This window comes from Staurois parvus, unplaced genomic scaffold, assembly GCF_062004578.1.
Source record: "Staurois parvus isolate SC_StPar_1 unplaced genomic scaffold, SC_StPar_1.0 ptg001542l, whole genome shotgun sequence".
Lineage (NCBI taxonomy): Eukaryota > Metazoa > Chordata > Amphibia > Anura > Ranidae > Staurois > Staurois parvus.
The window spans coordinates 31171-57745 of record NW_028319338.1 but is presented as its reverse complement, the minus strand read 5'-3'; the positions used below and the strand labels follow the sequence as shown (position 1 = coordinate 57745).

Sequence of the window (26575 nt, the reverse complement as noted above, 5' to 3'; positions counted from 1 at the left end):
CTATAAAGTATGAATCACATAGACTATTGGTATTCCCCATTTCCCTACACTCTGTACCCCCTGCATCCTCCATTTTCCTGCATTCTGCACCCCCTGCGTCCCCCTATTACAGCTCACTCTGCAACCCCTGCATTCCCTTATTACAGCTCAATCTACACCTTCTGCATCCATCTTCACCTGGAGGAGTAAGTATGTGAGAACCGTGCTACCCTGAGACGGTCTGACTCCACCACTGTGAGGTGATCATTCTTTCCAATGACCAACAATGTAAGGGGCATCCTTCCCACTGACCCCCTGATGAATATAATTTCACAAGGGGTTCCCTAGGACTTGAAAATAACTTCCCCGGGGTAAAAAGGTTGAGGGAGGGTGATATACTGTGCAGTTTTGGCACATGAAAAGAATGGGCGATTGCACAGGACCCATAAATGCACACCATTCCTATGTAATGTGTGTGAGCAGCCCTGATTTGTTACCAGCGCTTGCCAAGCTGGCCATACCCTCCTAGAGGAGTGACTTCACTAAATGGGGTGCTAACCCCTGCTTACACATGGCCTTTACCGCCATCATTTGACTAATATACAGAGACTAGACTTTTGGGCCCTGATTCACTATTGGGCGTGGGCGCATATTTATGGGCTTAAGCCCAATTTTCATGGGCGTCCGTCATTTTTTACCCTGCAACCTAATTCACTATTGAGCAGAGCCCATAAGCAGACGCCCAATCTAATTCACAAAGAGACACACGCCCGAAATCAGACTCACAAAACAGACTTGCTAAGAAGCAAGTCTAAAACCATGAAAAATCACTGCAGAGACATGTTCACTTAGAAATTTGCTTTGCCAAATATCAGGACTTCACTTTAAACAATATCTGCTATTTCCAAAAAAATTAAAAATGTGTTAAAAATCGTTTTTTTCAAGGAAATCGACACAGTAAAAATCTAGAAGCCCGTGCAGTGTCTTTGGCAGATACAACTGAGCATGTGCAGAACACATTTTAGACTTCTGCCATGGGCGTTTGCTTTTTAGCCACTGACTAATAGTGAATCTGATTGTGGATTCCTCTGACAGCCGGCACTCGCTCGCGACTATTGTGTTTAATAAACAGCACTCGGCATATCTTCATGTAATCTAACTAGATTTCCTTAGTTCTAGTGATTCTATTTTTGTTTCTTATCCTTTATAATTATTTCTGTAATGATTTTACTTATTTCAAAGGTCTAGATAATATATATTTTGACAGCTGAATGTAAAAATAAAGGTCCACAATAAAAAAAAAAAAAAAAAAAACAGCGTGGGTCCCCCCTCTCATCCATACCAAGCCCTTCAGGTCTGGTATGGATATTAAGGGGGAACTCCACGCTGAAATTTAAAAAAAAAAACAGCGTGGGTCCCCCTCAATATCCACACCAGACCCTTATCCGAGCATGCAGCCCGGCAGGTCAGGAAAGGGGGGGGACGAGCGAGCGCCCCCCCCCCCTCCTGAACCATACCAGGCCACATGCCCTCAACATGGGGGGGTGCTTTGAGGCAGGGGGGCTCCCCCCCCAAAGCACCTTGTCCCCATGTTGATGAGGACAAGGGCCTCTTCCCCACAACCCTGGCCGGTGGTTGTGGGGGTCTGCGGGCGGGGGGCTTATCAGAATCTGGAAGCCCCCTTTAACAAGGGGGCCCCCAGATCCCGGCCCCCCCCCCACGTGAACGAGTCTGCGGTAGATGCTCCCGCAGACTCCTTCACAAAAAAAAAAAGTGTGGTGTAAAAAAAACACAGTACAGGGTCTTTGACAAGTCCTTTATTAAAACAATGTCCCCCGAAGTAGATCCAACGTCAATCACGGCGGCGGCGGCAGGGACCCGAAAAAAGAAAAAAAAAAAAAGGTTCCGCTCCCGTCGGAGGCTCCCAGCCTTGTGAAGAAGAGGCTAGCTGACAGTTCTTATATAGGTATGGGGCGGGGCCAGCCGGGCACATCATCCCCGCCCCTTACCTATTTGAGAAATGTCACCCTGTCTCTCCGCTGAGGCTAACTAGCTGAATGCAGGAGACAGTCTGACATTTCTTATATAGCTATGGGGCGGGGCCAGCCGGGGACATCATCCGAGTGACCCGCCCCATGTCACATGCTTGCTGTTCCTGGCTGGCCCCGCCCCATAGCTATATAAGAAATGTCAGACTGTCTCCTGCATTCAGCTAGTTAGCCTCAGCGGAGAGACAGGGTGACATTTCTCAAATAGGGGATGATGTGCCCGGCTGGCCCCGCCCCATACCTATATAAGAACTGTCAGCTAGCCTCTTCTTCACAAGGCTGGGAGCCTCCGACGGGAGCGGAACCTTTTTTTTTTTTTCTTTTTTCGGGTCCCTGCCGCCGCCGCCGTGATTGACGTTGGATCTACTTCGGGGGACATTGTTTTAATAAAGGACTTGTCAAAGACCCTGTACTGTGTTTTTTTTACACCACACTTAGTTTTTTTGTGAAGGAGTCTGCGGGACCATGTACCGCAGACTCGTTCACGTAGGGGGGGGGCCGGGATCTGGGGGCCCCCTTGTTAAAGGGGGCTTCCAGATTCTGATAAGCCCCCCGCCCACAGACCCCCACAACCACCGGCCAGGGTTGTGGGGAAGAGGCCCTTGTCCTCATCAACATGGGGACAAGGTGCTTTGGGGGGGGAGCCCCCCCTGCCCCAAAGCACCCCCCCATGTTGAGGGCATGTGGCCTGGTATGGTTCAGGAGGGGGGGGGGGGCGCTCGCTCGTCCCCCCCCTTTCCTGACCTGCCGGGCTGCATGCTCGGATAAGGGTCTGGTATGGATATTGAGGGGGACCCACGCTGTTTTTTTTTTAAATTTCAGCGTGGAGTTCCCCCTTAATACCCATACCAGACCTGAAGGGCTTGGTAAGGATGAGAGGGGGGACCCACGCTGTTTTTTTTATTATTTATTTAATTCACGGAAATAATTTAAAATTCAGCTGTCAGTGGGAAACCCCGATGACAGCTGAAACATTCCTTCTGTCCCTGCAGAGAGCTCCGCTATTATATTTGACATTAAAAAGTATAGAGACTGCAACATTGTATCCATTTGTATCCATTCCGGATATAGATGTTTTTATTCGGATACAAATAGATACAATGTTGCAACCTTTATACTTTTTAATGTCAAATATAATAGCGCAGCTCTCTGCAGGGACAGAAGTAATTACTTCGCTATTATATTTGCAGGCCGTAGATGGGGCGAAAATCGAACAATTTTTTTGCCATTGGTGGTAACGTCGGCCCATTGAACAACCGATTTTTTTTTTTTAAAACGGTCAGTTTTCGCCTCATCTAAGGCCTGCATTTTTCTTTTTCTTATTCTTTTTTTTTATTCTTTTTCTTGCAGGTCATGGCTCATGTGCAGATTATTTATCTGTTAAAAGATCAGCCAATTTGCCGATCATTGCAGCTAAAATCGGCCGATCTGCAAAATCGGCCAATTTTTATCCAAATTTACCAATTAAAAAAAGTTGCAAAATCCCCAAAAATGGCTGACCAATTAACCCACTAACGGGCTGAAAATCAGCCGATTTTTTTTGCGGACGATTTTAGACCCATGTAAAGCAGGCCATAGATGGGTCTAAAATCGGCCGATTTTTCTGCCGAAAAGAAAATCGAACGATTTTCGGGCCGTTAGTGGGTTAATTGGTCAGCTGTTTTTCAGGATTTTGGCACATTTTTTTTATCAGTAAATTTGGAACAAAAAATTTTCAACTTTACTGGTAAACAAAATATGCTAAAATCCCAAAAAATGGCTGACCAATTATCCCAATAACGGAAGAGGCCCTTGTCCCCATTAACATGGGGACAAGGTGCTTTGGGGGGGAGCCCCCCTTCCCCAAAGCACCCCCCCATGTTGAGGGCAGGTGGCCTGGTATAGTTCAGGAGGGGGGGGGCGCTCGCTCGCCCCCCCCTTTCCTGACCTGCCGGGCTGCATGCTCGGATAAGGGTCTGGTATGGATTTTGGGGGGATCCCCAAGCTGTTTTTTTTTATTTCAGCGTGGAGTTCCCCCTTAATATCCATACCAGATCCGAAGGGCTTGGTATGGATGGGAGGGGGGACCCCACGCTTTTTTTTTTTTTTTTTACATTCAGCTGTCAGTGGGGAACCCCGCTGACAGTTGAAACATTAACACATGGCTGTCGCTCCTACAATCCCGCATGAGTTATGTTATCAACTCATGCAGCATTTTAGTAGCGAAAACCAATGCAGCGCTCATGTTTCAGCTGTCGGCGGAGTTCCCCACTGACAGTTGATGTAAAAGTATTGCAGGGAATTATAAACAATTTGTAAAAAACCCGGCGTGGGGTCCCCCCTCCCATCCATACTAAGCCCTTCGGGTCTCGTATGGATGTTAAGGGGTAACTCCACGCTGAAATTAAATAAAAAACAGCATGGGGTACCCCCCAAAATCCATAACAGATACTTATCTGAGCATGCAGCCCAGCAGGTCAGGAAAGGGGGGGGGGGGACAAGCGAGCGCCTCCCCCCCTCCTGAACCATACCAGGCCACATGCCCATACCAAATTATTCAAACATTTGTAAACAGACCAATTAACTGAAATGGTTTGGCATTTGTACCCCAAATATGACGTTCCCTGAGGCATTGGTAAACCGAGGTACGCCTGTATTAGTATTGCAATCCTTTGTATTGGGATACATAGAACCATCATACATGTGAATTGGCAACATAGCACAACATTTGTGTCACATTGGAGATATCTGGTAGTTACACTGAACTTGCCCAGGGACCTAAGATTGATTCACAGCACAGAAATACAGGCTGGATTAGCAATGTAGCTCCGTGGATTAGTGGTTAGCACTACTGCCTCACAACTCTAGGGTTGTCGGTTTGAATCCCAACCACGGCAAGGAAGTAGTATGATCTCCGTGTGTGGCTGTCTTCAAATAGATGTTCTGGCAACATCTTTGCTTTCTGTCTAAATGATCCCTAAAATGTGAATTAGAATGAGGCCTTGTCTGTTGAAACACCTTCAAAGCTGCACCTTATGTGAATGTCATACAATGGGGTAAGATAAGAGCCTGGAGCACTAATAGATTTGATAATGATGGTTTACACTCAACCCACTTTTGTGAAGGATTTGGCAAGCAAAGAGCTGACAGAGAGAGAGAAGAGCGAGCCAGTGAGATGAAGAAGAGGGAGCGAGAAAAACATACTGAAGAGTGATAAAGAGAGACATACAGAAGAGTGAGCGAGAGAGAAGAGCGAGCCAGTGAGACAAAGAAGAGTGAGCGAGAGAGAAAAGACTTGGTTGGTGAATCCACACATCAAACTTGTCACAAATACTGGTATGGATTTTTCCACCAAATGCAAAGCAGACCGCACGCCTTCAAAGATTTATTTCCTTTGTTAATTCTCCTGCTTCGTTCACACTATATGCAAATGAAAATTACTGTTTAAGTTGCCAATTTTACTGTGTTTTCTAGATAATTACTAACTAGTTGTGTTTTCAATTGTGTGTAGCATTGCGATTTCTATTTGAGTCTAGATGTTAAATTGCTAATAAATGGCCAAAATCTTCAAATACCTTTGAACTCTCACTGCAACAAATGGCGTACGTTAATACACTCACATTCACATTCATTATATCCAATATCAGGTACCATGTCAATTCACAAATCGCACCTGAAATTGCACACCCTGGATGCGACTTGTCATGCGATTGGCATGGCCAGCAACTTGCCCTTTGCATGGCAAATTGCACACAATGTTACTGGGGGCCAACACCACTGTCACATCTAATCCGATGCGGCAATTGCCCAACTTACAGTGAAGTTGCACGAGTTCACAATCCAATTGGATGTGAACAGAGCCTACAGTGGCCAATAGGGTGCGACTTGGTCTACGATTTGCAAGTCGCCTGTAATGCCAATTGCATGGCAATCGCAAACAATGTTACTGGGGGCTACCCGGTCACATTAAAGCAGATTTCTAAGTGGTGTTATTGACACCACAGTCACATCATGTGACTTGCATAGAAGTTGCATGATTTCAAAGTTAGGGTACATGGTGATTTCAAGTGCAATTTGCAAGACAATCGACACCGATCTCTCAGCAAATTGCATGAAAAGTAGTGTATTCATTACTCTATTATTACTTGCGGCTCCAACCAAGTTTGAACCACAACAATATGAACGCTCCAATAGCGTGCACATTGAGTGGGACTTGGCATGTGATTTGCACAACATGCAAGTTGTAAATCGTCTGCAAAGTCGCACCCTATTGTCTGCTATTAGAGTGACCACATGGGTGCGTTTCAAACACTGATTTCTATAGTAGTACATGTACTACTTTAGTGGCAATTTGCATAGAGATCTGTGTCAGATGTCTTGAAAATTGCATTAAAATGGTCAACTTTACTGTAAGTTGCATGATTTGTAAATCAGCTTTGCCCAGAGTGTAATGTTTGGTGATGTTTGATTTCTGGAGTGTTTTGCCAATTGATGGGAAATTCACCATACTAGTCAAATCGATTTGTCATTTTCAGTATTGCATACAAGATGTGGTCATGTGACTGTCTTAACTCATGCGAGAATCTGGAGGGAATTGTGACCATAGTAGCAATAAAGGTTCCAATTGGGGTTCCCTTTCACATCCCTGCTCAATGTTCTGTGGTATGCTGCACACGTACATTTCACTGTATATTTCTTTCTGATTTGTGGGGCCTGTATACCAAGGGTTAATGCAGGTAGGAAGCGGATTCATCAGGTGAAAACACTTTCACTGACCAAATTAAGGTCAGTGGTGGGTGTGGCTTCATTGGGGGTGGGGCCTTGTTTGGCGCGCTCCAAATACAACCTAGCTTATATAAAGACGTGCAGTAGGGAGTGATTTGGCCTGTTACTAGGCCGGGTGGTTTGGGGGAAGAAGAGATTTTGTGCTGAATTGCCCCAGACACCACTCAGGCTGTGTTTGGAAGTGGGCTGGAAATGTTTGCATATTTTTGGCCTTGTAAAGTGTGTTTGTGTGTTATTGCACAATGATTGTGTTTTTTCTTTTTGCATTGAAAGCCTCACACATGTCAATCGTTTTGTTTAAAATCTGCCCTTGTTTTAATTTTGCTTGCTTATTTAGACTCCAATGCATTTTTCTGACAAACCTGCTGACAAATGTATGTGTAGGGGATTTGTAGAGGGGGGAGGGGATTTGTAGAGGTGGGAGGGTTTTTTTTTCACATGCTTTGTTTTCTTGATATTTTGATCTGAAGACTTTTTTTTTGTGAATGGATCTTCATACTAAGTGATTGATTGTGTAAGTAAATCCTATGTGCATGAAAATGTTACTTGATTCATCTTCCCCTTTGTTTCCTGCTATAACCTGAGCACACACAGTTCACTAGAAGTATCTTTAGATTGTAAGCTCTTATGAGCAGGAGTGTTTTATTTTTGCCACATCAATCCTATTTTTGTGACTCACCAAGATATTGACTGTACCTACTTGTTCCTGCTGACCAAATAAATGACGATATATTTGATCAATAAATATTTGACCGATGTTTTTGTGTTTATTTTATGTTCAATATATGAACAACCTTAATAGTTACTTTGTATACTTATATAATCTGCTCAAATGTAGCTTGTAAGAGCGTGAATATGCAAGTGGGTGCAAACTGGCTTTTTCAAAACCAAAAAAAAAACCCACTTGCACCACAATATTATGTACTAATGAATGTCACATTCACTGTGCAGCCAGCTACAGGTTTTCTACAATTCGATTTACAGTAATAAAATAGTCCACACTTTGTTGATTTTTGGCCTTTGGCAACAAATATTAGCCAAGGTTAAAAAAAACAAATCAATAAGAAACACACATTTGCGAAAGCTATCATAGCCGCACATAAAAATGCGCGATTGCAAACAAATAAGCACCAAACAGGTGTCCGCATGGAGCATGAACGGCTATCCTGGAAGTCCGTCATCACGTGCGTGCGCACCCGGAAGTGGTTGTGGGGAGTGTAAGTGGATGAGAAGTGGTTGGAGGTTTTGTGTTGGTTGAAAATTTTGATAACCTTATTGGCATTTGGACATGGCGAGAGCACAGTTCTCAACTGAGGAGATGATCCTTATATGTACAGTAAGTGTGGCCATTGCAAACATGTTTATAACATGTGAGGGACAGGTAATTGCAATTTTGTGGGTGGAGCCTAGCAGAATCTCACTTGGTGCACATGCTACTTATCTGTACATTAGCTCCTGGGTATTGATGGGTCAATGATATTAACCACTTGCCTACTGGGTACTCCTACCCCCTTCCTGTCCTGGCCAATTTTCATCTTTCTGCACTGTTACCCTTTGAATGACAATTGTGCGGTCATGCCACATTGTACCCATCTTAAATTTATATCAGTTTTTTCAGACAAATAGAGCTTTCTTTGGGTGGTATTGACTTGCTGCTGTGTGTTTTACTTTTTGCTCGATAAACCACAAAATAGCTCATAATGAATAAAAGTCTGTTTATATTATAACATTTGGTAAACTGGTAATTTAGCAACACTGATGTGCGTTGATGAGGCAGCACTGGTGGGTGGCACTGCTGGCCACAGGTGGGCGTAACTGTTGGGTGGCACTGGTGGGCACTGATCATCGGGGCCGACCCCTGCTTTGATAACTGCTGGTTCTCGGCAGTACTTTCCACACATTCTGATAGCGTGATGAAAGTGCAGCCAAGACCCGGCAAATGCATTTCCCGGTGATCAGCGTGTCATTGGACATGGCTGATCACATGGTAAAAAGCCGCTGTGATTGGCCTTTACCACATCACGTGATCAGCTGTGTCCTTAGGACACAGCAATCACGGAGAGCGCGTTCTGCCAGGATGTCATATGACACCCTCCCAGAGCTGCCTGGATGCAGTGTAGCGTTATTCGGCTATCTGCGGTCGCCCAATAGGTAACCAGCTAGGCCTTCATGGCTAATCTTTGAATATCTGGACATGTATACTGCGTATAATGCATTACATTCTACAATGTGTTGGTGTACATGGTATTACAGTGTGCAATGTGTTGCTGGATTCTGCATGACAGTGGACAGCGTATCACAGTGTGCAATGCGTAGCTCCATCCTGCATGACAGTGTACAGTGCATTACAGTCTACAATGTGTGGGTGTACACGGTATTACAGTGTATTACAGTGTGCAATGCGTTGTACACTGCAGTGTGCACTAAAGCATTTTACACTCATGCACTGTACACACTAAAGCATTTTACACTCATGCACTGTACACACTAACGTATTTGACATTTTTAGTGTGCAATGCGTTAGTGTGCAATGCCTTGGACAGTACAATACATGTGCATACCCTGAAAAAGGGTCCTGCACATTTTTGGCCCGGATGCGGTGCAATTTGAGGTGTGCAAAATGTTTGTCTCTAATTGCAACGCACACAAATTGCATGTGATTTGCCCAGGAGTGCGGTGTTAGACCACAATGCATGTATGTGAAGCCAGAATAAAAGGATGTGGATTTTGTCTACTTTTACTTGCGCATGTTAACATTATGTAAGTGCATCATTCTTCTGTTTAACATGCTATAGAAATGCAACATGCATTTGGATGGAGTGTTTTTGTATGTGCATTTTGGAAGTATTCTAAACACACATTGACCCTAGGGCCACACCATATCTTATGCAGGCCATAGATGGGTCGAAAATTGGCCGATTTTTCGTCCGGAAATAAAATCGGCCGATTTTCGGATCGTTAGTGGGCTATTTGTTCGGCCGTTTTTCGGTATTTTGGCAGATTTTTTTTTTCGGTAAAGTTGGAAAAAAAAACGGCCGAATTTGCCGATCGGCCGATTTTCGCGGCAATGATGGGCAAATTGGCCGATTTTTTACTGATAAAAAATCTGCACATGAGCAGTGACCTGCAAGAGGAAGACAAAAAGAAGAAAAAGAAGAAGAGGATGAAGAAGAGGATGAAGAAGAGGATGATGATGAAGAAGAAGAAGAGGATGATGATGAAGAAGAAGAAGAGGATGAAGAAGAAGAAGAGGATGATGATGAAGAAGAAGAAGAAGAGGATGATGATGATGATGAAGAAGAAGAAGAGGATGATGATGATGATGAAGAAGAAGAGGATGATGATGATGATGATGAAGAAGAAGAAGATGAAGAAGAAGAGGATGATGATGAAGAGGATGAGGATGATGATGAAGAAGAAGAGGATGATGATGATGATGAAGAAGAAGAGGATGATGATGATGAAGAAGAAGAGGATGATGATGAAGAGGATGATGATGAAGAAGAGGATGATGATGATGATGAAGAAGAAGATGATGATGAAGAAGAGGATGATGATGAAGAAGAATAAGAGGATGATGATGAAGAAGAAGAAGAAGAGGATGATGATGATCAAGATGATGAAGAAGAAGAGGATGAAGAAGAAGAGGATGAAGATGATGAAGAAGAAGAGGATGAAGAAGAAGAGGATGATGATGAAAAAGAAGAAGAGGATGATGATGAAGAAGAAGAAGAAGAGGATGAAAAATGAGAGGAATTCCAGTATGGCAAAAAGTGTCCCTGCAGAGAGCTCCGCTATTTCTTTGACAGTTCCTTGACATTTACAGCGGTTGCAACATTGTATCTATTTGTTTCCGAATAAAAACATCTGTATCCTAAATGGATACAAATAGATACATTGTTGCAACCGCTGTAAATGTCAAGGAACTGTCAAAGAAATAGCGGAGCTCTCTGCAGAGACACTTTTTGCCGGCTGTAGACGGGATGAAAATCGGCCGATTTTTTTTTTTACCATTGCTGGCAACGTCGGCCGCTTGAACAACCAATTTTTCATTTTTTAAAAGAAAAATCGGCCGTTTTTCTCCCCGTCTATGGCCTGCATAAGCATTAGTGTGCCTGGGGGAGGGGGGGGCCTTTGGCCTTTCCAAACACAGTAGATGCTCCAAGAATGTTTCCTTGAACTCTTGAAATGGTTAAAAAGGAAAGACACTCTAGATAGCCTGCACTGAGAATTGACTGTCATGATGACGTGTCAATGATTATTTGCTCTCATTTTTCAGGAGTGGTACTGCTTGCGGTTGAAGCTGGTAGAAATCCACCTTCACGTCCTCCACTCACCTTCACTTGTGGCCAGTGGATATTTTGTGGCCGCAGGCAAGAACTGGCATCGAGGACCTGCCTAATGACCCTGGCATGCCAGAGGTGGTTTGGAAGCAGCACAGCAATTTGACCATCCCTTTCCTCTATGTTGGTTTTAGGGGTGCAGAATTGCTTCTCGTTCGTGAACGGACTGTCGCCAGATATCAGAGTCCCCATATTTTCAAGATATGTTTTAGCCATGTTGGCTTATTTTTATGTTATTTTCCAAGTGTGTCGCACCTAACCGCACAGTAGTGTGGTGCCATGCGTATTTGTGGCTGTGAATGGGGCTGTTTTTAATAGACGTGTGTAGGTGCAACAACGTTTTCATCATGGTACCTGCGCACATCTACATAGGGCATTGCATTTCTTTGCTGTGCTGGAAAATGTGTGTTCTTGCATGCGTTTCTGCACCACCAATGGTGTGAACAAGTCCTAAGGGCTGGTTCACACTATAGAAACAGTCTAGATGTGTTCCTGATGGGTTTTTTTCATGCCCTTTTGGCATGCATGTTTAGTGTGTTCCAGTACATTTTGAATGCGTTTTGGACATGTTTACATTGCATTTTTATATCCCTTCCACTTATTTTTTTCTATTTTCTTTGTATTCAATGTAGTTAGGGACATGTGCGTTTTAGTACATTCAAGGACGTTTCAATGTGTTCCAGTACAGTTCTGTGCAGAAACAATGCAGCGTGGTCAACTTTGTTTACAGCACCTGCAATGCACTGAAAATGCAAGTGCTGATGTGAACTATGACATTGACAACCATATAACCTTCTTTCTGTGCGTTTGTGATGCTGAAAAAGCAACTGAAACACATGTAGTGTGAACTGGCCCTAAAGGTTATTAGAGGTCAGGGAACGGGACTGACCAGGAATTGTGAATTCAATCAGACTAGTGGTGAGATACAATCAGCAATTGTATAATAATGTGAGATCTGAGCTGTAGCTGATAGAAAATGAGACACATTCACTTGATCAGTAAATAGATAGTTAAAGAGTGGGGCGGTGATCCATAGATTTGCATATGGGACAGGTGATGGCGGGGTGGGGGAGGGGGTCAAGTTGTATAAGGAGACAGATTTAAAAGAGAAAAATGTTACAATGAAATATACACGGCATGAAAATGGCACATTTCCTAATTGGCAGAAGAGTACATTCATCCACTTTCTAGTCATTAGGCAAAATCATAATTGTTTGATCAATATTCCTGGCACTGACACAACCCAGAAAATTGATCTCCATTTTTTAGGATGTAGCCATGACCGGGATTAGAACCCATGACCCAAGTGCTGTAAGTTCTGAGCTCTAACCACTAAACCACTGTGGGAGACACAGTTTGAGTTATAATGTAGAATAGTTCCATTGTTTGAAAATGATAGAGCGAGCGCTGGTCACATGATATAGACTAGTAAAATGGTATTACACAAGATAAATATAACCACGAACAGTAGTGCATGAACTCGTGAAAGGTCATCCACCCCTGTGACAGTGTACTACACTATTGAGCACCTTTCTGGCTCCTGTGGCTGAGCTAATTCCTCCCCAGGACCATTTGGGCACCCACCCTGATGGATGGATGGATGGATGGAGCTGGATGACTAACCCATAGCTGCCAGCATACCGCTGCACCCCCAGATGTGTGATGTGTATAACCCATGCACATTAATACTTTTGTTCTGGTGAGTGTAGACCAGTCCCAAGGGTGGTTTACCTTTCACAAGTTCATGCACTACTGTCCGTCACGGAGAGACCACACGTGCCATTCATAGGCACTCTCTGAGTTGGTACTCTCACACGAAGGACATTCCATTATTCAGGAATGATTCTATGAACTTATTTTAGCACCATTTACAATATTACATCATTGTTGCAATTCTTTGCACTTTTTGGTTTTTACATGCGTTCATTATTGATCACATGCATTTATAGCGCTGCACTTGTCTTTACCATAGAATAGTTACGTGATTAAAGAGAATGAAGATATATAATTATATTGGGAAATTAGAAGTATATAAATTATTTGAGATATAAGTGTGTAAATGTTTAACATTTGAGTACAGAATGTTTGACATTCATTAGTAAATGCATTAGTTTCCTGATCATTTTGGAGACACAGCAAGAAAATAAATAGAAGAAAATAGAAAATTCTAATACAGGTGTACAGGTGTATTTATAACATTCTAAGAATTCTTTTGCCATCATGAAAACGCCAATGTAAATAAAGCCCGCGCTTGTGCGCCATCTAGCGAACATATCCGGTATTGCACCTAAAAATGTGCCAGTGATAGCAAAGTAGTCAATAGACGCTCGTCAATGAGCTTGCTAGACGCTGGTCAGACGACTGATTGATTGACCGGAGTCTGCCTGAATGGTCAGTCTCTGCTATTACACTCACATCTTAGTGAATCAGGGCCTTGGTGTCTTTCCCATCGCCATCCCATGTCCTAAGGGTGGTATAATGGTGACATATGGGGTGAGATTCCCCACCCTACTGTCATTCATCATTGCATTCATTCACAAATCTATAAAGGAAAATAATCCTTCCCATACAAAAGATAATTAAGGTATAAACTATTTTTTGGAAGTGAAACCTTTACAAGGAAATTATTGTAGACCTTCAGACAACATTGGAGGTCTATCACTTTTATCCTCTGACTCCTCAGAGTTAAGACCTTTTCAAACCCCTAAACCTTCGGATGATTCAGAGGAAGGCAAAAAATACCCTCAGTCAGATGGGCTTCAAAGGGGAAAAAATTCCTTCCTGACCCCCTAAGGCAGTTGGAAAATCCCTGAATCATCGGTTTAGGATGACCAGTTCATCATCCTATATATCTATGAAAAAATTAATCATTGTTATCCTCTGACTCCTCAGAGGTAATGCCTTTTGAGACCCCTAAATCTTCGGATGATTTGGAGGAAGGCAAAAAAACCCTTCAGTTAGATGGGCTCCAGAAGGGGAAAAAATCATTCCTAAGCCCCTAAGGCGGTTGTATAATCCCTGAATCATTGGTCTAGGGTGACCAGCTCATCATCTATCTATGGGAAATCAGTCATTGTTATCCTCTGACTCCTCAGAGGTAATGCCTGTTCAGAGGAAAGCAAAAACACCCTCAGATGAGCTCCAGAAGGGGAAAAAACATTCCTGACCCCCTAGAGTGGTGGGATAATCCCTGAATCACCGGTCTAGGATGACCAGTTTATCTATCTATCTATTATCTATCTATTATCTATCTATCTATCTATTATCTATCTATTATCTATCTATCTATTATCTATCTATTATCTATCTATCTATCTATTATCTATCTATTATCTATCTATCTATTATCTATTATCTATCTATTATCTATCTATTATCTATCTATCTATTATCTATCTATCTATTATCTATCTATCTATTATCTATCTATCTATTATCTATCTATCTATCTATTATCTATCTATTTATCTATCTATTATCTATCTATCTATCTATCTATCTATTATCTATCTATCTATTATCTATCTATCTATCTATCTATTATCTATCTATCTATCTATTATCTATCTATCTATTATCTATCTATTATCTATCTATCTATCTATCTATCTATCTATTATCTATCTATTATCTATCTATCTATTATCTATCTATCTATTATCTATCTATTATCTATCTATCTATTATCTATCTATTATCTATCTATCTATCTATCTATTATCTATCTATTATCTATCTATCTATTATCTATCTATCTATCTATTATCTATCTATTATCTATCTATCTATCTATTATCTATCTATTATCTATCTATTATCTATCTATCTATCTATTATCTATCTATCTATTATCTATCTATTATCTATCTATCTATTATCTATCTATTATCTATCTATTATCTATCTATCTATCTATCTATCTATCTATCTATCTATCTATCTATCTATTATCTATCTATTATCTATCTATTATCTATCTATCTATTATCTATCTATCTATCTATTATCTATCTATTATCTATCTATCTATCTATTATCTATCTATCTATCTATCTATTATCTATCTATTATCTATCTATTATCTATCTATCTATTATCTATCTATCTATCTATCTATCTATCTATCTATCTATTATCTATCTATCTATTATCTATCTATTATCTATCTATCTATCTATCTATTATCTATCTATCTATTATCTATCTATCTATTATCTATCTATCTATCTATTATCTATCTATCTATCTATCTATCTATCTATTATCTATCTATCTATCTATCTATTATCTATCTATCTATTATCTATCTATTATCTATCTATCTATTATCTATCTATTATCTATCTATTATCTATCTATCTATCTATCTATCTATTATCTATCTATCTATCTATCTATCTATCTATCTATTATCTATCTATCTATTATCTATCTATTATCTATCTATCTATCTATCTATCTATCTATCTATCTATCTATCTATCTATCTATCTATTATCTATCTATCTATTATCTATCTATTATCTATCTATCTATCTATCTATTATCTATCTATCTATTATCTATCTATCTATCTATTATCTATCTATCTATCTATCTATCTATCTATTATCTATCTATCTATCTATCTATCTATCTATCTATCTATCTATCTAGCTATTATCTATCTATTATCTATCTATCTATCTATCTATCTATCTATCTATCTATCTATCTATGAGAGATCGGTCATTGTTATCCTCTGACTCCTCAGAGGTAAGTCTGTTTTAGGGCCCTAAATCTTCAGATGATTCAGAGGAAGGCGAAAAAACCCCTCATTTAGATGGGTTCCAGAAGGAACAATATTCCTTCCTGCCCCCCTAAAGCGGTCCAATAATCCCTGAATTATCAGCCTAGGGTGACAAGTTCATCATTTATTTTTTATATATGGGAGATCAGTCATTGTTATCCTCTGAATCCTCAGAGGTAAGGCCTTTTCAGCCCCTTGAATCTTTGCATGAGTTCGAGGAAGGCGAAGAGCCCCCTCGGCCAGATGGGTTCCAAAGGGGAAATAATTCCTTCCTGATCCCATAAGGCAGTCATAGAGTCCCTAAATCATTGTTCTAGGCCCGGGTGATCAGTTCATCATCTACCTATGAGAAATCAGTCATTGTTATCCTCTGACTCCTCATAGGTAAGGCCTTTTCAGACCCCTAAATCTTCAGATGATTCAGAGGAAGGTGAAAAACACCCTCAGGCAGATGGCGGTCGGATGATCCCTGAATCATCGGTCCAGGATGACCAGTTCATCTCCCTGTAGAATGCTTGTCTTTCTTTACCGTCCAAGACAATCTAGATGAGAACATACATTCTATTATCACCAACATGGAGTCTCGGATTGTTAGACTCTGAAGGATCTACAAACATCTGATGTGACATTTATTTTACAGGGACAAAGTCAGACAGAGCCGAGCACACTCTGCCGCTGGGACACTTCACTTTGCAGCTGCGGCATTATTAACTCAATGTGCAGAGTTTGACCGTGGTACCACCTGTCATACTCATCCACTGAGCCGAAGGCTTGGCTCACCGTTTCTGCACGGTTCTACCATGTAAAATTGCCATTTGGCATTAGAAAACAGTGGGTGCTGCCCACCTTCACCAGCGGGTCGTGAGGACCTCAAACAGTGTGCCATGCCACCCCCACCAGTGTGTCCCACCTACCTCTACCAGGCGGTCCCACCTAGCTCCAGTATGACCAGCCTACCTCCACCACTGGGTCCCACCGAGCTCCAGTGTGTCCCACCTACCTCCACCAATGGGTCCCATCGAGCTCAAGTGTATCTCGCCTACCTCCACCAGTGGGTCCCACCGAGCTCCAGTGTGTCCTGCCTACCTCCACCAGTGTCTCCCGCCGAGCTCCAATGAGTCCCGCCTACCTCCACCAGTGGGTCCCACCGAGCTCCAGTATGTCCCGCCTACCTCCACCAGTGGGTCCCACCGAGCTCCAGTGTGTCCCGCCTACCTCCACCAATGGGTCCCACCGAGCTCCAGTGTGTCCGACCTACCTCCACCACTGGGTTCCGCCTACCTCCACCAGTAGGTCCCACCGAGCTGCAGTGTGTCCCGCCTACCTCCACCAATGGGTCCCACCGAGCTCCAATGTGTCCCGTCTACCTCCACCAGTGGGTCCCACCGAGCTCCAGTATAACCAGCCTACCTTCACCAGTGGTCCTACCAAGCTCCAGTGTGTCCCGCCTACCTCCACCAGTGGGTCCCACCGAGCTCCAGTGTGTCCCGCCTACCTCCACCAGTGGGTCCCACCGAGCTCCAGTGTGTCCTGCATACCTCCACCAGTGGGTCCCACCGAGCTCCAGTGTGTCCCGCCTACCTCCACCAGTGGGTCCCACCGAGCTCCAATGTGTCCCGCCTACCTCCACCAATGGGTCCCACCGAGCTCCAGTGTGACCCGCCTACCTCCACCAGTGGGTCCCACTGAGCTCCAGTATAACCAGCCTACCTCCACCAGTGGTCCTACAGAGCTCCAGTGTGTCCCGCCTAACTCCACCAATGGGTCCCACCGAGCTCCAGTGTGTACTACATACCTCCACCAGTGGGTCCCACCGAGCTCCAGTGTGTCCTGCATACCTCCACCAGTGGGTCCCACCGAGCTCCAGTGTGTCCCGCCTACCTCCACCAGTGGGTCCCACCGAGCTCCAATGTGTCCCGCCTACCTCCACCAATGGATCCCGCCAAGCTCCAATGAGTCCAGCCTACCTCCACCAGTGGGTCCCACCGAGCTGCAGTGTGTCCCGCCTACCTCCACCAGTGGGTCCCACCGAGCTCCAATGTGTCCCGCCTACCTCCACCAATGGGTCCCGCCAAGCTCCAATGAGTCCAGCCTACCTCCACCAGTGGGTCCCACCGAGCTGCAGTGTGTCCTGCATACCTCCACCAGTGGGTCCCACCGAGCTCCAATGTGTCCCGCCTACCTCCACCAATGGGTCCCGCCAAGCTCCAATGAGTCCAGCCTACCTCCACCAGTGGGTCCCACCGAGCTGCAGTGTGTCCCGCCTACCTCCACCAATGGGTCCCACCGAGCTGCAGTGTGTCCCGCCTACCTCCACCAGTGGGTCTCACCGAGCTACAGTGTGTCCTGCCTACCTCCACCAGTGGGTCCCACCGAGCTTCAGTGTGTCCCGCCTACCTCCACCAATGGGTTCCACCGAGCTCCAGTGTGTCCTGCCTACCTCCACCAATGGGTCCCAACGAGCTGCAGTATGACCATCCTACCTCCACCAGTGGGTCCTACTGAGCTTCAGTGTGTCCCGCCTATCTCCGCCAATGGGTCCCACCGAGTGCCATTGTGTCCCGCCTACCTTCGCCAGTGGGTCCCGCCGAGCTCCGGTGGGTCCGGCCTACCTCCGCCAATGGGTCCCACCGAGCGCCAGTGTGTCCCACCTACCTCCGCCAGTGAGTCTCGCCAAGCTCCGGTGGGTCCCGCCTACCTCCACCAATGGGTCCCACCGAGCGCCAGTGTGTCCCACCTACCTCCGCCAGTGGGTCCCGCCGAGCTCCAGTGTATCCTGCCTGCCTCCACCAGTGGGTCCTGCCCAGCTCCAGTGTGTCAGTGTGATACACACTGACAGGAAGAGACAGTGCACTACCAGAACGCTCCACAGTGCCGTGGTGGTTCACTGGGAATTTCAAGCCCACAGCCACAAAGATTTTCCCATTCACAGAATACTGTGAATGAGTGACACAGCCGGGTGGGCGGAGCCCTGCACAGCCACGTTTTTTTTTTTACTTTGTGACAACTAGCGGGGGAAGAATAAGAATCTCTCTCTCTTCCCCCTCTCTCTCTCTCTTCCCCTCCCCCCTTCCTCTCTTCCCTCTCTCCCTCTTCCATCTCTCTCCTCTCTCTCTCACCCCCCCCCCCCTCTTTTTCCTCCCTCCCTCTCTCTTCCCCCCTTTCTCTTCCCCCTCTCTCTCTCCCCCTCTCTCTCTCCCCTCTCTCTCTCTAGATGGTTGTAGATCCTTTGGAGTCTATTGATCCAAGGCTCTCCATTGATGATTTTGGCTCTACGTTGCTGTTACCAGTTTTCCAATGGTGGTGATGTGGTCACTGGCGCAGCAGACGCTCGCTCACGAAGGTGAAGCCGTAGAATTTCTGCTGCTCCTCTTGAGTTATTGGCAGCTTGAGTTGAAATCGAATTAATGCCTCCATTGGCAGTCCTTCATCCAGACGTTCCTCAGGCATCTGATGTCCGGGTGGAAATGGTGGTGGTGATTTTCCTTCCTCTGTCTTCTTCCAATCCACGCCCATTAAGAATCTGTGCTGTTTGATCTCACATACTAGCCTCATCCGATTCTCTTGGTTTTTGCAAAGGAACTGTAAAGAAGAACAAAATATAATTAAAAACACTGAAACAACATGAACAATATCTGAACAATAGAAACCCCTTTACAATCCTTACACAGACAACATATAGAACTCCCCTGAACTGCCATTGTCATAAGGAAAAAATCATGGCAGTTGCAGATTCATAAAAAGATCATTTTTAATACATTCTTCACAACAGATCCTTCCCTTAAGGGATGTATTGCTATGACCCACATCAATGTGTGTAGGTAAGAATAGGAAATCGTGTTTTCTAAAATCTTGTTAAGATATATGTAACCAGGACAGGATTTTGTCCCTTAAAAGATGCAAAAGTAATGTGTGTACTTACCCTTTGTATGATGTCACGGAGGTTGTTGTCCATGTATTGTGGATAATGCGGTTCCATGGTGGTCACTATCCTCACTATTTCCTCGATGGTCTCGCCACCTCTAAGAAACGGATGTCTCCTGCACACCATTGCATAGACTATTATTCCCAGGGAGTAATAGTCAGCCATGCCAAAGTATGGATACTTCTGAAGGATCTGTAGAAACATAACAGAGAGAAAGATGGATTAGATTATTGCCAGGCCAGGCAGAGGACAAAGATGACTCCTTGCTTGTATATGTCACCTATGAAGCCTCCCCGGAGTCCTAAAATTGTGCGCAAATGATATCAAACAAAGGTGGAGCTTGTGAATATTGAAGGTGGGGCTTTAGTTCTCTCAGAGATACAAAAGGAAATTGGTTGGAATTTCCCAAATTGAGGGAAATTTCTCTCTAGGAGAATTGTCCCCAGAACAGGTGCCCCCATTGAAGGTTTCTCCTCATGTTCTGGGGAAAACTCTAAAACATTTGACCTTCCCTCACTTTCTTTCTCAGTGACAATGGTCACCAATACCGAGAGGGTGAACCTATGTGTCCCCAATGGGGACGCAGACACTTATGTAAAGCTGACAGGAGGTCTAACCCTTCCCCAAAACAAAAAAACAAAGGTTTTTGTCTACACTTTAACAGTCCCTTTTTAAATGGGCAGATAAAGGTGTACTGACCCCAATAGCTCAATATTCACAAGCGTTCATCATGTTAAAGAGAAGGAGGAGTACAGCAGGTAGGCAATTCCTGAAGCTTTTTTCCCATTTGTATGTGTGAATTGGGTCGGACAGAGCCAGCCATCTACACCCGGTCTCAATGTCCCCTAAAAAGCATTTCAGAAATTCCCACCTTTTGTTGAGGATATAGCTCCAGCCTGGAAACCCATTGGGAGCAACCAGGGCACCAGTGGAGAAAATCTTCATTTTGAAAAGTGAACCCCTCTTTTAACTCTTCTCTATATCTCATAATAACAAACAGTAACTTACTTCTGGCGCCATGTAGATTAGTGTTCCAGCTGCTCCTTGAATCCTCTTGGTCTCTGTGACACCGACGACTGACAAGCCGAAGTCGGCAATTTTGATGTGGCCGGCGTCATCCAAGAGGATATTTTCAGGCTTGATGTCTCTGTGGATGATCTCCTTAGAATGCAGAAACTGCAGACCGCAGTGCATTTCCGCTATGAAATATCTGATGGAGAAAAAGATATATGAATTAGTATCCCAAATCATGCCAAACCAATGAAAGCTAAAGATGAAATGACTTCCCCCTATAGTACATAGGGGTATAGATGTTCAGGGCTCAGGTGAAGGGGCTGACTACTGCCTGTCCTCCGTGGTCAGTCACCCCCGACTCCAGAGTGACCCGGTTATTGATCTTACCTTATGCTGTCAGCAGAAAATGTACTTGAAAACAAGATACTAAAGAGATCCCCTCTGCTCAGACACTCCATGACATAGACAAGATGATTCTGTGTGGAAATAAGAGATAGAGGTTACATTATAGACATGCAGGATTTCATTTTGTGGAGGAATAGACAAAGACACACAATGTAGGAAAACCAGACAGAGAAACTACGTAGGCCGCCATTGTTGGACTATCCTTATTGCAGTGCTAGTTGTGTCTGGCTGTTCTGGCGATCCAATGAATTCATTTCTTTGGTTCACCATCCTGGAAGTCCTAGTAGATCAGTAGGCCTGACTGTCTTGCTGGCTGTGGACTTGTTCTTAGTGACTCAAAGTTTTGAGACCAGAAGCTACCAGGCAACTAGCAATTTCAAAAGTAGGTCTGCAATGGCAGCCTCTTAAAATGTGGTTTCTTTAACTAAAACGTCTACTCTGTACAGGTTACCCAACCATCCTCCAGGATTGTAGGAGGCACTCTAGAGATCTGCTCTTACCCATACTGCTTTCCACCCACTACATCTGGAGCCTTCAGGAAAACCTGGTGTGGGACACAAGTGAAACTCCATCCGCCTCTCACAATTCAGCACTTGGTGACTACGGGACTAATTGTCAGGTGTGAAGACTATCATATGAGGTGGAAGGGGGTTGCTTAGCCTTGTGTATATTTTACTTCCCAAAAAAGTCACCATTTGCATAACAATTTTAGGAGGTCTGGATCAGTAGTGGAGTGCAGTATAGGAAAGAAATGAAGAAATTGAAAGGTGAAAAGACTTACCTTTGTCTGGAATGATGCAAACAGATGTATAACAAGCGGACTCTCCCCGACTGCTTTCAGCACATCACGTTCTATGAAAACACTCTTCAAATTACCAGAATCAAGTAATTTTCTCTTTTCCACAAATTTAACCGCCAGTTTCTGGTTCATGGCGGGATGGGAGGCCAACATTACCACCCCGAAGGCCCCCTCTCCAAGGATTTTATGGAAGGTCATTTTGTCTAAGGAGAATATGCAGGACTGGTCCCTGATGGCACTGCCGGAGGCCATCTCATGGTTGGTGCTGCTGATGAATGCAGATAGATTTCTTAATATTGCCCTGTGGCATGCCGAGAGTCCCTGTGATTGGTCATTGATGGCACTTCCAGATGGGATTAGTGGGGCCATCTCATGGTTTGCGCTGATCATGGATGAACATTTCATTCTATAAATACCACTGCGGAATTCAATAAATGAATACAGATCGCTTGATGTTTCCCCGTGACATGATGAGAGTGAGAGGGACATACTCCATGTGCTACTGCATTCAGCTGATTTCTTGTCCTCTGTGAATGGACTGTCTTCAGCTTTGCTGTCCTCAGTGGATGGACTGACTTTGTCCTCCATAGTTGCAGCCAGTGCTGTCTCCTGGTCCTCACGGATTGATGGAGTGACTTTTTCTTCGTCCTCCGTAGTTGTGTCTTGTACAGTATCCTCGTCCTCAGTGGATGGAGTGACAGGCATGTCGTTCTCCTCCATGGGTGAGGCCTGTACAGTCTCCTGGTCCTCACGGATTGATGGAGTGACTTTTTCTTCGTCCTCCGTAGTTGTGTCTTGTACAGTATCCTCGTCCTCAGTGGATGGAGTGACAGGCATGTCGTTCTCCTCCATGGGTGAGGCCTGTACAGTCTCCTGGTCCTCACGGATTGATGGAGTGACTTTTTCTTCGTCCTCCATAGTTGTGTCTTGTACAGTATCCTCGTCCTCAGTGGATGGAGTGACAGGCATGTCATTCTCCTCCATGGGTGAGGCTTGTACAGTCTTCTGGTCTTCACTGGTTGATGGAGTGACTTTTTCTTCGTCCTCCGTAGTTGTGTCTTGTACAGTATCCTCGTCCTCAGTGGATGGAGTGACAGGCATGTCGTTCTCCTCCATGGGTGAGGCTTGTACAGTCTCCTGGTCCTCACTGGTTGATGGAGTTGATGGAGGTGTTTGTTTGTCCTCCATCATGTAAGGTGTCCTGACGTCGAGATGTTCATCAATTTGTCCTGGAGAGAGAGGAAAACAGTCATTTTTATTCTTGCTCTATACACGCCATTGATATTACACAGAATCTGTACACATGTAGATGGATTGTGTTTTACATATATGTGTCATGAGTGTTATGGGAATAATCTGGTGTTACGTGTCGCCCTTTATTAGGATTCTCTATATACATGGACAATATGGGAGCTCTCTGCTCCGGGGGGGGGGGGGGGGGTGGATTTGGGGGTCTATTCTCAGTGCCTGGCTTTCTATTCCAGAACAAGGAAATGTTAAAAATCCCTGTGACATCTCCAGCAGCTACCCCCCCCCCCCCCATCCCCCACCTTCCCTGAATCCCCATACCTAACGCTGATCAAAATAATAAAAATGACTTCTATGAAGCAATCTGACACTGGTATGAACACGTCTTGTTTTTCTGGGTCTCCCCGTAACAGTTTCATTCCCTGGTGATCCTGCCAGGAAGTATGTTATTTTTTCCAAGTTCCTTTATCAGACCAAGCTGTCCAGCAAAAGTGACGGTTAGAGGGCAGAGACAAACCATTTAACACTGGCAGGGCCCTTTCACACAGGTGGTAAAAAAAAAAAAAAAAAGCTTGATTTGCATTTTTACCACCTCTGGTAGCCCACCTAAATCCTACCATGGCAGCCAGAAGGGGCGGTACAGACGCCGCAGGTTTGATCGGGATTTATCAACACAAACTTGCCCATTGAGGTCAATAGGATCATCCCACTGCGCTCTGATCACAGCTGCGGCGCCGTATTTCAATACAAAATCACACTTGGGATTTAAAAAAAATAAAAAAAAAAACCATACAGGAGGCGGCAGGATCACCTCCCAAATGTAGGGAAACCGCCGCTCTACCGCCGCCATTCATAAAAACGGATCTTCTCATATAAACTATACGGTGAGACGTGGTGCCGGATGTGCTAAAAATAGGTGTGGCCATGGAGACATCGCGCTCAATATAGGGCGTGGCCTAAAGGGTCCTGGGGAAACCATGTCTGAGCCTAATTCCAGAATACACTGCGCATAGATACTGCAGTCACTGGAATACATAATATATTCTATATTGTAACAAATATTTCTAAAGCCAAAACTTGTTCCCCGATTTTGGGGGGAGGAGGGAATAGTAGAACCTCGGTCAGTTTGTTATTGTCATTTGTGTCCCCGTGGAGAGATTTTCCTTCATTTTCTGTTCTGGGGACACAGCGAAGAAACCTCCCCTGAGTGAGCCCATCCCCCTCCTGGACAGTTGTCGCCGGAAGCCGTGTCCCCATCGGGAGATTTCTCCTCTCTTCCTGCCCTGGTGGATCTTCCATCACTTTCTATCTCGGTGAGATCGGTGATCAGGACTGTTAGAGAGGGTGAATCTCGCTAACGGGGACCTGATGGGTTCTAATTCTTCCCCTTCCCTCCTCTATTCAGTGACCCCACTACTGAATGTGTATATAGAGGTCACCCCCTCCCCCCCCCCCAATGTCTATATACCTGTCTACAGATATACTGTATTCACAGCTCCTGACTATCCATCATGTGGAGGGGAGTCCTAATACAGTGTGTGTGTATATATATATATATATGAAAAAAAATTTAGATATACAAAACATTTTTTTTCTTATACATAGTCTAAAATATTAAATAAAAAAAAAATATGTGTGTATATATATATATATACAGTGGGGATGGAAGGTTTGGGCACCCCAGCTAAAAATTTGTATTAATGTGCATAAAGAAGCCAAGGAAAGATGGAAAAATCTCCAAAAGGCATCAAATTACAGATTAGACATTCTTATAATATGTCAACAAAAGTTAGATTTTATTTCCATCATTTACACTTTTAAGATAACAGAAAACAAAAATATGGCGTCTGCAAAAGTTTGGGCCCCCCGCAGATTTTTTTCCCGTTTTCTCCATGTTTTCTGTCTCCAGCCCATCATAAATCCGTGTCTTCCTGGCTGTAGACTGCAGTTACACAGCTTTACCAGCAGGAGGACCATTCTATTTTTAGCTCTGTAACTGATCAATTCAAATCAGCTGGGCGGTGTGATAATAAGCTCCGCCTACATGACTTAACCCTTCCCCTGCCAGGGCACTTTTACAAGGTTTTGGGACCCATGTTATAATCAGCAGAAATGGCTGTAAACACCCCAAAAAGTATATATTTTCTGAAAGCCGAGGCCCTGCAGATTACAATGGAAGCAGTTGTGATTTTTTATGTTGCATGATATTTGCGCAGTTATTTATCAAATGTAGAGTTTTTTAGGGGAAAAATGTATTACACTTTAGCGCAAACAAAGCAATTTTATAGTAATTTTTTTTTACCCCTTCCCCCCAGGCCAATTTTCAGCTTTCAGCTCTATCACACATTGAATGACAATTGCGCGGTCATGCAACACTGTACCCATATGAATTTTTTCGCATTTTTTTAAGACAGATAAAGCTTTATTTTGGTGGTATTTATTCACCGCTGGGATTTTTATTGTTTTGCTATGAAAATGAAATGAAAAAGTCCAAAAATTTTGAAAAAAAGTGTTTTTCTTATAAAAGTTTGCAAATAAATAATATTTCTTCATAAATCTTGGCCAAATTTTATTCCGTTATCTTTTTAGTAAAAACAAAAATAACTCAAATTAGTTTATAACCAAAAATTATAATTTTTAAACTTTTTTTTATTTTTTTTTTGTTTTATTTTTTTTTACATACTGTCACCCTACCAGTACAGTGTCACTATGGTAACACCGTACTACTTGTGGGGGGTGATGAAGATTTTTTTTTTTTTACAGTGATTGCTTTTACACCCATAAAGGTTGTAAAAGCAATCATTTCTCCTTCTCTCTGGCTGCATTCCTGCAGCCATTGAGAAATACTGTGTGAGCTGTGATTGGTGACGGCTATCACATGGTACAAGGCTGTTGTGAATATCCCTGTACCATGTGACCTCTGTGATCATTCACAGATTTCACACGTAGTAAGCAATGATGTCAGAAGTGACATCTTGCTTACTACTCTGCATGTGATCACTGATTGGCCAATCAGTGATCACATGATCAGGACCTCACACAGAGGGTCCCGTACGACGATCGGTGTTCCACTGTGTCTGGAGGATACAGTGGGCACCGGATCGCGGTGCTGCTCGCTCCCAGGGATCGCACACAAGCCCCCTGGTTGTGCCCCCTGCAGGGAGGCCGTTTATAAACACCCCCCCCCCCCTGCACTGCCACCCTCCCAGCCGGACGGGAGATGGTTAAATATAATGGATGGGGTTGCGTTGAGTAAACAGA

General features: G+C 43.9%; 1 protein-coding gene across 1 annotated transcript in view; it reads left to right on the top strand.

Moving 5' to 3' along the window:
- LOC149435321 (gastrula zinc finger protein XlCGF66.1-like) overlaps positions 1–26575 on the top strand; it is a 47657-nt gene that overhangs the window by 9648 nt on the left and 11434 nt on the right. The gene's annotated exons all lie outside the window — the stretch shown is intronic.